The sequence below is a fragment of the Bison bison genome, unplaced genomic scaffold (assembly GCF_000754665.1).
Source record: "Bison bison bison isolate TAMUID 2011002044 unplaced genomic scaffold, Bison_UMD1.0 scf7180017864105, whole genome shotgun sequence".
NCBI lineage: Eukaryota > Metazoa > Chordata > Mammalia > Artiodactyla > Bovidae > Bison > Bison bison.
In genome coordinates this window covers 4371428-4387312 of record NW_011494677.1, presented here as the reverse complement: position 1 = coordinate 4387312, position 15885 = coordinate 4371428, and positions in this window count along the sequence as shown.

Genomic DNA, 15885 nt, shown 5'->3' with positions numbered 1-15885 from the left:
GCAGAATTGCTTCATTACTTCTCTTCCTTCTAGACCTTCTTAAAAGAGTCTGTACTCACTGTGTCTGTTTTTCTCTTGAACACACTCCTAACCATATCACCAAACTTGGTTTGCTAGAGGCCATGGGCATTTTTTAATATTCACTTATCTCTGTCTGTCAAAAGCATTGGACATAGCTGACAACTTTCTCCTTCTTGGAACACCTTCTTGTCCTGGCTTCTATGCTGTTCTGATTTTTCTTCTGTGCTTCTGGTCTCTTTTTCTTAGATCATCTTTTTCACTGGTGTTTCCTTATGTCTCCAGCTTCCAGATATTGGAAAGCTCCAGAGTTGAGCTTTCTTTTCTTCTCCACCTACACTGATTCCTTAGATGGTTTTATACAGCTTCAGGGTTTTATATGCCATTCATATTGATAGCTTACAGTGAACAGTGTAGGGATTCTTGATCTCTGAAGAAGATTTAGCTTAAGGAGCAGGGACCAGGCTTGATCACTCAAGAGTTTTTGTGTAGCAGAGTTTTATTAGAGTATGAAAAGGAACAGAGAAAACTTCTGACATAGACATCAGCAGGGCGACAGAGAGTGCTCCCCTTGCTAGTCTAAGCAAGGGAATTATATACTTTTTTAATTGGTTGTTGCTGCTACTGCTGCTAAGTTGCTTCAGTTGTGTCTGACTCTGTGCGACCCCATAGACAGCCTCCTACCAGGCTCCTCTGTCCCTGGGACTCTCCAGGCAAGAACACTGGAGTGGGTTGCCATTTCCTTCTCCAATGCATGAAAGTGAAAAGTGAAAGGGAAGTTGCTCAGTCATGTCCGACTCTTAGTGACCTCATGGACTGCAGCTACCAGGCTCCATCCATGGGATTTTCCAGGCAAGAGTACTGGAGTGGGATGCCATTGCCTTCTCTGTAATTGGTTGTTACAATAAATCAAAAGAATGTCTCAAGATTGTAAAGATCTTATCAGACCCACTCCCACAATTTACATTTTAAGATAATAGGATTAGAACTTAACAATAGAAAGATCTTACCAGACCCACTCCCATAATATACATTTTAAGATAACAGGATTAGTTAGAAGGTTTTCAAGAAGGAGAAACTGTCCTCAAGCAGGATACACTGTTGTTTTATAATCCTTACTAAGGAATGTAGGAAAAAAAATTTGTCCTTTCCTCCTCCTTGAGAATTCTAGACCTCTGTCTCCCCCTTAAGAGCCCCAGACCTGTCTCTCCTCGGGGACCCAGGACATCTTATCAACCTGCCTAGGAATTAACTCTTTCAATATTATGTTTATATCTTAAGTCTAGACCCCTCCCCGAAACTTCAGTGTAATACAAATAACTGCTTGATTAACACATCCATTTGATGTCTCATATTCACACAAAAATTAATATGTCCAAAGTTGATTTCTTGGTATTCTGGCAAAGGTATAATAACATGAAGTAAAAAAATAATTCCCTTCTCAGTCTTCCCGTATCACTTGTTCATCTTTTTTTTAAGTGCTGAGGCTAAAAACCTGGAAATCATGTTTGATACCTTTCTTTTGCACATTTACCCTTCAACATGTATGCAGAATCTGAGCACTTCCTCCCCCACCATCATCCTGGCCCATTCACCATCTTCTCTCTTTTGGATTATTGGTCTAGCCTCCTAACTGCTCTTCCTATGTCTGTTCTTGTCTCCTGCTATCTTGTCTCAACACAGTAGACAGATTTACCATTTGAAAATACAGAATGGATCAAACTCCTCTTCTGGTGAAAACCCTCCAGTGGCTTCTTAATTGTCTCAGAGTGAAAATCAATGCACATACCATCTTCCATAAGCTCTACATGAATTGGTCCCTGGTTATCGTGCTCCTCTCATTTCACACCAAGCGTCCCTTCACTCACAGTCCACCCACCTAATGCTCCTCTTCCAGGCTTCTCCCACTGTAGATCTTTGGCAGAGGTGGTTTTCTTCTCTCATGATGATGATGCTTTTCACTCATGCTTCCAGTGTGACGACTTCCGATTTTGTCCCCAAATTCACCTCCTTAATGAGGCTCTCATTCAACTCTCACCCCAACATGCCATGTTTCTATTTTTAGTTCTTTTTCTTTGTATATATTTTGACTGTAACACCTATTTTTTTTCCTATGTAGTATCTTGCATAATATCTTTCACCTCAGAGAATGATGTCAAAGGGTTTTGTCTACTCTGTGCACTAGTGTTACCCCAACACTGAAAACACTGATTCAGTAATTAATTACTGAATTAATAAATGAAGCTTCCACTACTTTTCAGCCTTCACTTTCAAGAAACACAGATATGCACTTCCCAGATACACATCATCTTCTTCTTCCTTTCTTTGGTTTGGCAGCCTTTTCCTCTGTCTGGCACATCCTTCATCCTTTCCCTAAATCTTTGCAAGGCCAAATCTCATAAATCTTCATATCTCTTCAAAAAGATACCATTGCCCATGGCTACTTTAGAGTGCCCTCTCAACCGAAGGGAGCATGGCTTTATTTTGATTCTCGTCACAGATTTGCTATACTTGGAAGTAATCTCTCTCCTTCTGAACAGCCACAGCATTCCTCCAAAGTGTCCATCCCCCGGCAGCGTGAAGTCTCCCCTTCTATTCACATTCTGAGCCCCGTATACAAAATCATTTCTTTGTCTTTAGTTCTGATGCACTTTGTCTGGCTTCCTTGTTACAGTATTTACCACTTGTCTCTATTTCTCCTTGATTTCTTTTTAATCACTCTTTCCATTTCTTTCATTTTGATTGTAACTTAACCTTCCAGATTGCTCCCTGGGGAGTTTCATGTATTTCTACTTCTATAGATGCCTACTTTCCCCCCCCCCCTTCTCTCTCTGTCTCCCATTGAAATAACACTGTTGAAGTGTTTTTTTAAGCTGTGGTCTTCAGGGACCTGGGGTCTTGCCAAATTTCTTGTTGTGGAGATAAAGGAGGAAGTCAAAAGACTGGAATTCCAAGATCTTTCCACATCCACAGCTCTCTCCCCCACACCTATTTCTGCTGAACCTATTTGATCATTGAGATTATACCGTCATACATGTATGCACTCATGGGCATCTGTACACACACACACACACACACACAGGGGCAGTTTTTCTTTGGCAAAATTACTCTGTTCTTCAAGATATTTTAAAAAACTGAATATATGATCAACCATTGGCACAGGAATTTTCCCTTTCCAACTGCCTTTTGAATCACACTCTAGAGCACATTTATGACTTTCCTTTTTCAACTTTATGAGCTCCAAGTAATGGTCATTGTCCAGATTCAGGTCCTTTTAAGTAAAAATTATAGATAATAGAGCTGCAGGATGTTTTTGAACTTCCTGTATAGCATCTTGTGGGGCTTTTTTTTTTTTTTAAGATGATGAAAATTGGCCCTGAGAGGGATTGATTCATTCACATTCACACTGACACTCTATTCAGAAGTCAAAAGATCAAGAATCAGAAATGGGTTTCAAGAAGAATGCACATTTTATCCTCCATCTTGCCAAAATAACCAGCATTTTCTTTTCCCTTAAGTTAGTCGGAAATATTACTCAGTCCATTGAGCAGTGACACTTGACTAAAGGTAACTGAGGGACTTGCTAAATACTCTGCTTTTAACCACCTGAGGTTCCCAGCAGCTATTTTGGTAGTGGAAGATTTCTACTCTGGTTTGAGTTACCCACGGTGACAGTTCCAGATGTGCAGTATGGTGGTCTGATGGTAAAGAGAGAATAAGAAAGAATTAAAGAACAAAGACTGTGAAGGTAGATCAACTAGGAGATGTGTGAGGAAGACATACTTACTCCAAAAGAACGAAAATTATTTAAAATGATCCCCAGGATCTTACTGAAAGATCAGGGACACAAATGCTTAATTTCCTGCTCTGTCATCTACTGTCGTGACCTTGGGCCAGCTGTTTAATATTTCTGAGCTTTGGTTCCTCATCAAACATTAAAATGGCAGCAATAATAGTATTGTCATATAGACTGACTTAGATAAATTATGTAAGAGACACTGCCTCAGAGTAGTCTCTAAATAAATGGTAGGTATTAGTAATTGAGTAACAACATAACTCAACTAATAGTGTAAAATTATCAGAGAGCATATTGCATTATTAATATGATTTCTAATGTCAGACTCACGACTGAATTCTCTTACCTGCCTCTCCTATAAATGATCACACCAACTGTATATTTATAATGAAACCCTGAAGACCCCTAATACCATCCCAGTTTATCTGCATCTGCTCGTCTTAGCGGGGAGCTGCCTGGCACACAGCCTATAATAAATTTCGCTTTTCTCTATTTTGGAGTTGATTTAAGTGTGGCGTCTATCATGCAAACATTTCCTGTTTGCAATCCTTGTACAGATCTTTGGATGATGCATGACTATGCTTTATTTATTTAGTTTAAGCAGAAGGAACAAAATAGACACATCTACCTACACCATCAGTTCTTCTGAGCCAATATCAAACGCCTTGGTGAGATTAATGTGATTTATATGCAGATTCCTGGAAAAAAGGAGAACTACTGACCTTCTGTTCTATTGCCTGGAATCTCCTTGGACTCTGGAATGGGTAGTTTAAAATATTAATGCTTTGAATAATAAATTAGAGTACATAGGAAATGAGGTATGAGCATAACAATTTTAATTAGTTTTAGGCACATTTTAATGATTGTTTGGCCATTAACTCCAGTAAACATAAAAATGCAGGGGAATAAGATGTATGAGGCCCTTCTTCCTTAGCTTTGTTTTAACTGAAGCCTTTGCAAAGATGTATATCATTTTAATTTTGGTTCCAGAGGCTTTTATGTAAATTAATTGCATTGGAGAATTGGCAAGAACATTTTACTCAATTTGGAACAGCAGTGATTATAAGCTTTACATTAATATAACAACAATTTAACAATGGCTGATAGATGGGCCGCAGCCATGCAATTATCAGAAGTGAGCCACTCTCTTGATCTCTAATTAGGTCTATAAGCAAATAGAGTTTTGCCAGTGCTAATTGCTGTGTTAAAGCTGGCAGTGAGGTAGCCAGTGAGCTCATGTTAAGGTAGTCAGCACAGGATGCTGGATATCCAAAGATTTTCTCATTTTCTGATTTAATCAGATATGTAATTCAATTATATATGTTATGGAAAGAGACATTTAACTGAATTGGAACGCATTCTCCTCCTTGCTCAATACAGCCATATGTCTTGTTAACTGCAGACATCACGTCTAAAGGATAAGCATTTAGGTTAAGTGTTTTTCCCACCCTCCTTACTGCCTGCTCACATGCTTGTCCTCCCCTAATAGCTCCGCATCTAACAATACCTAGGATGCTGAGTGCTATGTGCCAGGCAAATACATAGATGGAAGAAGATGTATAATCTTTGATTTGTTGCTGCACGTTAGTGGGGATTAAAATGCACTCAAAGGGGATTTAGAAGGCATTTGAGCACCAGGCTAGATATTGTGGGACCCATTTTAAAGAAGCCAGAAAATCCCTTGATTACTTTCAGTCTTTGACTAAAAGCTTGGTCCATTACGAGACAAAGACTATTTGCTTTATTTTTTGCTCCAGCTTATTCCAATGTGCACGTCAATAACATTTAAAGGGAAGAGTTTCGGGCTGAGGCATCAGGTTGAGTTTAAGCTAGATCTGGAAAAGATAATTTTCTAGGGCAGAGTCTATCAGAGGAGGTCAACCTGCAGGGAAAAGGTCATGTAATTTTTAGAAGGAAAATTACTTTTTAAAATACTCCTTTAGTGTAAAAATAAATAAATCCTCCCCACCTCTATTCAAAATGGAAATTGACATACATGAGTGTCCATGGCAAAGAACTTAATATAATCCTATCAGGGAATAATTTCACATCTTTGACCTGGTCTTTTGTATCCAAAAGAGTGACCACTAGGAGAAATAAGGTACAGAGGTCTTAAAGGGTGAGATTGAAAAGCAGGTCCAGGTTCGATGCATGACGCTGGATGCTTGGGGCTGGTGTACTGGGACGGCCCAGAGGGATGGTATGGGGAGGGAGGAGGGAGGAGGGTTCGGGATGGGGAACACATGTATACCTGTGGCGGATTCATTTTGATATTTGGCAAAACTAATACAATTATGTAAAGTTTAAAAATAAAATAAAAAAAAAAAAAAAAAGAAAAGCAGGAGATAATTAATTGTGCCAAGGTTTGTGAAATATTCATACCACTTTGTAGAGAGGCACCTGAAAACATACACAACAGTTAGAAAGATACATGATTGTATAGTGGGGAATAGGATTACAGAAACAGAAATGGAAAGCCTGGTCTCTCCTGTATCAACCTGTAGTTGGGTACTCATGAAAGGAGAACTTTCCAGATGCTAACTGGCAGCAAAGGATCACCTGGCCATGCAGCTGGGAGAATCATTCTGGAGGAGTCCGTGAGATTCATGGTGTAAGGTAACTCTTGCAGGTAATGGAGGAGGAAAAGGAGGAAGAAGCTGTGTTTCTCTCCAATTCCACAAAATCTTAGGACTTAAAGTGTGTGTGTGTGTGTGTGTGTGTGTGTGTGTGTGTATTCGAGGACACGGTCAGTAGGAAAGGCACATGATTTGGCATAAGTGCTGTTCAAAGTTGTCTGTATCTTTTCAGACAGGTCCAGTTTTCACAGGCTTCTCTTGTAGCTCAGTTAGCAATTCAGGAGACTTGAGTTCAATTCCTGGGTCAGAAAGATCCTCTGGAGAAAGAAATGGCAACCCACTCCAGTATTCTTGCCTGGAGAATCCAATGGACAGAGGGGCCTGGCAGGTTACAGTCCATGGGGTCGCAAGAGCCAGACACGACTTACTGCCTAAACCACCACCACCGATTTTCAGAGTTACCGTTTCACAAAGTTGTTCTGACACAGTAGAAGTCCATGACCAAGAAAAGGCTTCATTTGTAGCTTGGTGGCTATTCATCCTTCACAGTAACTAAGAAAGCCCTCTCCTGACACTTTAATAAAAATGAAAGCCATAACTACTTCTCTGACTCTCTACGACATGCCAGAATCACTGTCAAACGTGTGCATGTAGGTATGCCTACATATATATAACATCTTTCATTCTCAAAATATTATTGAAAAGTGTATATATTATCAATTCCTGGGTCCGGAAGATCCCCTGGAGAAGGGATAGGCTACCCATTCCAGTATTCTGGCTGGAGAATCTGCATGGACAGAAGAGCCTGGCGGGCTACAGTCCATGGGGTCACAAAGAGTCAGACATGACTCAGCGACTAAGCACATATAAAGAAAGGAAGATAAAAGGAGGATATATGATTCTTCACAAAATTGATGAGGTCCGTGTGTAAACTCAGGGATGGCAGGATCCCAAGCCATGCTTCTTTCTAGTGGGTTCTTTCCTGCCAGATATTTGGTGTGACTTGAGGCATGTTAAGTCTTTAAGAAGACTATGCTTCTCATGATGTATAACTGTTTCCAATATCTTACTTCTCTGTCTGCTAACAATACTATTGTTCTTGTATGCTTAGTCGCTCAGTTGTGTTCAACTCTTTGTGACCCAATGGACTGTAGCCCGCCAGGCTCCTTTGTCCATGGGGATTCTCTATGGATTGTTTTTCTAACCCATAGATTAACAGAGGACATGAGGGTGATCTAAGAGACACCAACATGCTTGTCCTTCTCTCTATCCTGCCAGAAAGTCTAAAAATCTAATATTTTAAAAGTCTAATGGGGCTTCCCTGGTGGCTCAGCAGTAAAGAACCTTCCTGCAATGCAAGAGCTGCATGAGCTTCAGGTTCAATCCCTGGGTTGGGAACATTCCCTGGAGGAGGGCATGGTGACCCACTCCAGTATTCTTGCCTAGAGAATCCCATGAACAGAGGGGGCTGGCAGGCTACTGTCTCATAGTCTAACCTTATGTCTTTGGTAAGGTGTCAGTATGGGTTACTGGAAAAAACACTATGTCACCAGGTCAAAAGAGCCACATTCTTGGCATTCAGGTTCATTGTAAAATTCAACATCTGTTTGATGCTTTTTCTAGTAAGGCTTTGTGTTTTTCTGGAAACATACTAACTTCTTGCAAATTATCAGGACTGATCCTTGTGTATTAGTCTTTTGCCATCACAGAAGGAAGAGTTCCTTCTTGAGCAAAGGGAAGAGTGTGGGTAGGTAATCATGGTGATGGATACAGTAGGCAAAGGATGGAAGAACAGTCAGCTGTTTTGGATGAAAGAAAGACATTATGGGATACATCCCTGGGCTTCCCAGAGCATGTGTGATATCCCTGAGTGCCAAGAAGATTAACAGAGTAGCATAACCGTATACGCTGAGTAACAAGAGATGCTCACAACAAAGAGAGATGGGCAATCGCATTAGCCGCATTTAGAAGCCTTGTACCTTGAACTGGGTCTGCCTCAGTCATAATACCCAGAAAGCTTAAAAACACCGAACTGCATGTAGCCCTGAGTCTTGACTCCAGTTCTGACTTAATTCTGCCTTGCTTGATAGCTGTGTTTTTCAAAGTCCTTGACCTATAGACCCGTAGTGACGTTCATAGTAAGAAATTTCTGCTGCCAAGAATCAGCCAGGAAGTCCAGAAGCCACTGAAAGTTAGACTCCACAGTTTCATGCCTCCTGCTCTAGCCTCATGTTTGCACTTTGGGGTTCTAGCAAGGTCTTCTTCCCAAAATTCCATCTCCTGTTTACTTGGCAAGAGATATGCATCGCTGGACTAAGGCTAAATGGTCACCTTTTTAAATTTAATGTTCCTGACCTTAATTAGTAGTTTAGTCTTTCAGACCTTCATTTGTTACACTTAAGTGGATTTGGTAATTGACTTCACATCCCAGTTAGGTTGGTTGCCCCATCCCAGTTCAGGAAAGCGACCAATTAGCTCTGGTTTTCCCATTCCCTCCCACTTCCTTGGAACAATTGCCTTATTTCTAATTGCTTAAGCACAGCTAATACAATCCAGTAAGATCATAGCCAGGCACTACTAACGCACTTAGTGAAAAGGTTATTGAATTTATTAAGCATTTGGCCTAATATAGCTCCTAACAAATGCATTTGGAACCTATGACAGTCCTGGTGAGTGAGTTAAAGACTCATTATTTGGATTGCTAGTGTCCTTGTGTGGAAACTGTGATTCTTGTCAAGTCCATTAGCTGCTTTACAAAACAAGAGCTGTCATTTCATTAAGCTGCTCCACACATATCAACAGCTCCAGGGTGAATTCTGGTCACTTCTTGTCTATGTCACTATTTTCTGAAAGCTGACTTCCCCCCAGTGTATATGTCAGCAGCCTACAAGTCTTCATTGTATAAGGAAGTATCATGAACCTCACTGAAGAAGCAGCAGTTGATTAAAAGAGAAGAGAAAGTTAGATTTGAAAATTTTAGTCTTCTTTTTGTCTAATTTTCTCAGTGTTTAACAAAGAAAACGTTTTCAAAAGATTAAAATTAGAGCATCGACTTAGTTCACTTTATAGTTAAGCAATTCAAATCTCTCTCCCAAACCAGTGTTCTTTCTGAAAAATCATACTGCCTCTCTGGTGGTCTCTGTGTGTTAATTTCTGTAGCTCTCCTTTACTTAATAAATATTCATTGAGCTCTTCTTTTCTGCCAGGGCTGGAATTATGCCAGTAAATAAGGCTAAGTCCTTGCCTTCATGGAACTTAAGTTCTGTCTCGGCTGGAGAGCAAATCAATCGAAACACACGATATCATATGATGTTAAGTAATAGAAGCCAGAATAATGGGGATGGAGAAGAACAGGGTGTCTTCTGTCATGAGGTGTTAGAAAAAGCCTCTTTGAGGCTGTGTTGCAAGCACAGTGATTTGGCTGAACTGAGGGTGAAAAACAAGCACACAGAGAGGAAAATTGCAAAGGCCTGAGGCAAAAATAAATGTTGTGTGTTTCTGTTCACAGACTAGCAATGAGGCCACTGTGTCCAGCACAATGAGGGTGGCTGAGAAGAAGAGGAGATGAGTACACATTTATAGATAATGGTTATTTCTCGTTCCTAATATGAGTGGAACAGCAATTCCAAGTGAAAGCTGAGAACATGTATTGTTCCAAGACTGAGAAGTAGCTGGGTAATTGGAAAATATTAAATTTTCTCCACGATAGAAGGAAAGTCAGTTCTGCAAATGATCCACCCAGGCCGATGTTATATCTTAATTTCAACCTAAACTGACTGAGCCCCATTCGTGAGCAAGGTTCTGGAAGATATATGGTAAAGCAATACTCATTTTTAAATGGATGAAATAAAATGAATGAATGGAAAAAAATGAATTAAAAAGACAAGTTAAAAACACTGATGAATAAACGAGATTATGAGATGCCACTGAAGATGGAAAATGTGCTGGGGAAGTTCACTGGGAGGAAGGAAAGTAGCTTCTTGGGAGAGGCAGGCATGTATGTTGCAGAAGTAACATGTAAACTGGAAATTAAGGACTACTTGGATGCTGACAAGTGGAGACAGCTTCCTGGGAGTCCATGACACGCTGAGGAAATAGCACGAGGAAACACAGGAGGAGAGAAGCAGGTTAGTGAAAAGCTTGTCCTGGGCAAGTAGTCCAGGTTGGTTGGAACATAAAGGTAAGAGAATATAGAAGATACAGTTGAAAAGATGATGAAGAGGTTTGAATGCTTTAATTAGGAACTTGAACCTAATTAATTAGGCAACTCAGAGTGACTTAAGGTTTTGTATCAGAAGGCAACAATGGCAAAGAAAATGAATTAACTTCCCTTTAGTTCTTTGTGTAGCTATCATGGAGAAATTTAGCTATACTGGTGTTTTCCATGATTTTAAGCTTTGGAACACTTTTTACCTATTTAAATCTCTCAAAGGATGCTGGTTAAAATAGGATATATGTTTTTTGCAATGTAATTAGAATTCCTGACTTCCTACCCTCTTTCTTCATATCTAAGGAGGTCCCAAAGGCATTTTCAGAAAGTCCAAGACCACAAAAAACATAGTGTGAACATCATTGAGCCAAAGCACTCTTGTATCTATTTTCATTTTCTGCACATGCCAACTTTTAGGAGACATTAACTTTTCACTAGGTAAAACATTGCATTAATTTTCCTTGTCTTACTTAGAAGGTGTTCCTTTAAAACATTGATGTGTTATTTGCACACAGAGCCCTGCAGACCAATAATTTTAATATCTGAGATTGCGTTATGAAGCTCACTGCCATCCAGAGAACGGAGAGACCAAGCAACAAGTGTTGCAGAAGCTCAAGCACCTTAGAATAATGCAAACACATTTTTTTTAAAGTAATTTCATAAATTTTGGAAAACGTGAGGCAATTTCAGCAAAGTGCTAATATGATCCATTCTTCTAAAAAGTTATTTTCCAGCACAGGCTCACTCCTATTTTGACAAACAGGACTCTTCTGAGTATTTGAAAGTGAGGATGAAGTCAGCAGGGTTCTTCTTTGGCAAATGAGAAGATCCAAAAGAGCAGAAATGAATTCAAACTCCTTCCCAGCTCTACACGTCTCAACTGAGAGTCTGGCTGTGAATTAACAATATGGCATTGATGTGTGTTTCAATCTGTTCACATTCCTCATTCTGGCTCAAAAAGAGAAGCATTTGAAGATTTTCTGAGTTTTGACAAATGTTATCCTTTCCACTCCCCCTCCCCCACTCCAGTTCCTTCTGTACACTAACCAATTGCTCTGACTCCCCACTGAGAATTCACACCCCTCGAAAAAGATGCCTGTGTGATTCTTACCAAGTCTTGGTGCTTGGCAGGACACCCTCATACACAGAAGTCTCTTTGGTAGGGTTGGGGTAAGACTGGAGAGGTGCCATGAGGAGATGGCATCGCTAGCTTCATGCTCCTGTAGCGGCAGTGGGTCTCCACCTGCTCTATCCCGACTCAAGCTGTGGTTTCTTCCCATGAGCACACAGATCCTGTAGAGGACACTGTAACTGACTCTTCAAAATCTATTCCACTAACTCTCTATTTTGAAACAGAAAGGTGGATGGAGGAAGACCCAAGTTTGGGGGCGGAGTTCTCATTAGTCAAAGTCTTTCCTATACCATTGTTGATCCCGTCAGCCCCAAAGGATGGGCTTTACGCAGGTTTGAATTGTTTATGTCATGGTTCAGTGTACACTTGGCTCGAGGCTTCATTCTTCCTTCTTTCCAAAGGTGAGGATGGCAGAGTAAGGCATCTCAAGGAAGAAGATGTGAGTTAGATATTGAAATTACCTTGGTAATTACAAAGTAATTAATTGCAATAGTATTAATTAACAACAATAGTATTAACAGATTAAGTGAAGAAATCTGGACTCAGTTCCCAGTGTGAAAGAAAGAAAAGAAAGAGAGTGAAGTCACTCAGTCGTGTCTGACTCTTTGCAACCCTATGAACTGCAGCCTACCAGGCTCCTTCATCCATGGGATTCTCCAGGCAAGAATTCTGAAGTGGGTCACCATTTCCTTCTCCAGGGGATCTTCCCAACCCAGGGATTGAACCCCGGTCTACCACATTGCAGCCAGACACTTTATCATCTGAGCCACCAGGGAAGCTAGTTCCTAGTATGATTACTTATTAATTCCATGATGTATTATATAGCTTAGGTTTCCTGATTATGTGATTCTTTTTATCAGTGGATTGGGGAAAAAAATAACCCTTCCTCACAGGATTATTATATACTCTATATGATCAAGCTTGATGGAAAATTGAAAAAGACATTGGAAACATCTAAACATTTAATTTTAAGCACATGTAAACCTGTGTGGGGTATCATCCTACAACACCTTTCAGCAAAACACCAGAGGTTTAAGTTGAATTGTTCATACATCCTCTTGTCTCACCTCAGATGAGGATTATGTGAACGCAATCGAACGAAATAAGTGGATTCTCACCAACAGTTACCCTATCAGTTACTCTAGAGGAAGCAGGAAACTTACAGCACATGGACCTTGGTGAGGAAGAGCAACATGATGAGGAAGTGAACACTGTCACTTGTTGATCCATGAACAAGACGCTTAAAAGCTACTCCATTGACCTTGGCCTTGTCTTTGGAGGAGCCTCTGAGAAGCCTCCATGGTGTGTAGGAAAGATGAGGGTGGACAGATTTGGAGGATAAACCATCAAGCTCTGGGGTCCCTCTGGCTTCAACTTGGGCTTTTCCAAATTGAAATATCAACACTTTAACGAAGGTATCAGTTACCTAAGTGTGGAGCTCAGTGGCAAAAAGAACAAAACTGGTTTAAGAAGGAAATGAGGGATATTTGTTGCTGCAGCTTAGAAGGTAAGGATAAAGAAGAGAGAAAGGAAAGAGGCCCGAGGGAGAGGGCCAGAGGGCTGCAGGTTTCCTGCAAGTGACCGAGGGATCCATCTATAGAGAAAACATATTTTAAGACATTTGCATTATTTGCAGTAAAGCTCTCCATCTGGTCAAACCAACAAGGTTAAGTTTCCCTGAAAGTGGTTTTAGTGGTTCTAAATCTATGGGAGGAGCTGTTTTTTCCCCCAGGTACATACTTATTGACGTAATCTAAGTGTACATCACACATTTTGGTGATTGCATGCATGCTAAATCACTTCAGTCATGTCTGACTCTTTGCAACCCCTTGAACTGTAGCCCTCCAGGCTCCCCTTGTCCATGGGATTCTTCAAGCAAGAATGCTGGAGTGGGTTGCCGTGCCCTGCTCCAGGGGATCTTCCTGACCCAGGGATCAAACCAAGGTCTCCTGCATTGCAGATGGATTCTTTACCACTGAGCCACCAGGAAAGCCCATTTTGGTGATTATCTCTACTCAGTTTTTATTAGACAAATTAAGCTTATAATTTAGCACAGAGCTTTATACATCCCATGGGCGGCCAAGATTAGACATGCCCAGGTAATGCAAAGCAGTCACATTGGCCAATGAGGATTGGATTTCTCAACCTCTTGTCACTTGTTAGTGAAGGGATTAAATGCAAGTGATGCTAGGAAGGCAACAGGAGAGAAAAAAGAAATCTGAGACTGAATAATTCTCAGCCTGAATAACTCAGTCATAAAATAACTGAAGCTAACACACCACCTCCACAGTCTCTCAGGGGCTGTGGAAACACCATTCACAGCACTTTTGCTCAGAAGCGGTTCTTTCAGCTCTGCTGCAACAGCTGCTTATGATGTTCAGCTGGGAAATCCAGCCAGATGTTGCACATCTTCCTTTTTATCACCTCCTATAGGAGTGCAGTGTGAATTAAAGGGGCGTTTACATTGTTAGGCCCACTAAAAAGGAAACGCGGTCCCCAAGCTTCCTGAGGCAGAGAGGTACAGGCGCTCAGCTAATAGAGTTTTCAAGGGAAGAGACTCCGAGTGTTTGCATGGGATGTTTAGGTAGGAAGGAATAAACATGAGAAAAACAGCCTGTATAGGGAGAAAACCACACTCAGGAAATGGAGTACGTACAGAAAACAGAAGTCATCTTATGAAATTAACACATCTAGCATTAAGTCAAAGGAATGTCTTTCTTGCAGTGGGCTTTGCTTCCTCCTGTTTTAGCAGGGCATTCTGCTTCCAATAGGAAACTGTGTTGTCAGTCTCCAATAGCAGGATTATTATTATCACCAGGGACCATACTGGTGGTCCATTCTGGAGGAAGGAAATGGGAGAGAGACACTATAATTGTTACTTAAAGGTCCCTTCAAACACATCCATTAAATTTATATCTTCAAATCAGATCAGATCAGTCGCTTAGTCATGTCCGACTCTTTGCGACCCCATGAATCGCAGCACACCAGGCCTTCCTGTCCATCACCAACGCCCGGAGTTCACTCAGACTCACGTCCATCAAGTCAGTGATGCCATCCAGCCATCTCATCCTCTGTCGTCCCCTTCTCCTTTTGCCCCCAATCCCTCCCAGCATCAGAGTCTTTTCCAATGAGTCAACTCTTCGCATGAGGTGGCCAAAGTACTAGAGTTTCAGCTTTAGCATCATTCCTTCCAAAGAAATCACAGGGCTGATCTCCTTCAGAATGGACTGGTTGGATCTCCTTGCAGTCCAAGGGACTCTCAAGAGTCTTCTCCAACACCACAGTTCAAAAGCATCAATTCTTCGGCGCTCAGCCTTCTTCACAGTCCAACTCTCATATCCATACATGACCACTGGAAAAACCATAGCCTTGACTAGACGAACCTTTGTGGGCAAAGTAATGTCTCTGCTTTTGAATATGCTATCTAGGTTGGTCATAACTTTCCTTCCAAGAAGTAAGCATCTTTTAATTTCATGGCTGAAGTCACCATCTGTAGTGATTTTGGAGCCCAGAAAAATAAAGTCTGACACTGTTTCCACTGTTTCCCCATCTATTTCCCATGAAGTGATGGGACCGGATGCCGTGATCTTCATTTTCTGAATGTTGAGCTTTAAGCCAACTTTTTCACTCTCCACTTTCACTTTCATCAAGAGGCTTTTGAGTTCCTCTTCACTTTCTGCCATAAGGATGGTGTCATCTGCCTATCTGAGGTTATTGATATTTCTCCCAGCAATCTTGATTCCAGCTTGTGTTTCTTCCAGTCCAGCGTTTCTCATGATGTATTCTGCATAGAAGTTAAATAAACAGGGTGACAATATACAGCCTTGACGTACTCCTTTTCCTATTTGGAACCAGTCTGTTGTTCCATGTCCAGTTCTAACTGTTGCTTCCTGACCTGCATACAAATTTCTCAAGAGGCAGATCAGGTGGTCCGGTATTCCCATCTCTTTCAGAGTTTTCCACAGTTTATTGTGATCCACACAGTCAAAGGCTTTGGCATAGTCAATAAAGCAGAAATAGATGCTTTTCTGGAACTCTCTTGCTTTTTACACGATCCAGTGGATGTTGGAAACTTGATCTCTGGTTCCTCTGCCTTTTCTAAAACCAGCTTGAACATCAGGAAGTTCACAATTCACATATTGCTGAAGCCTGG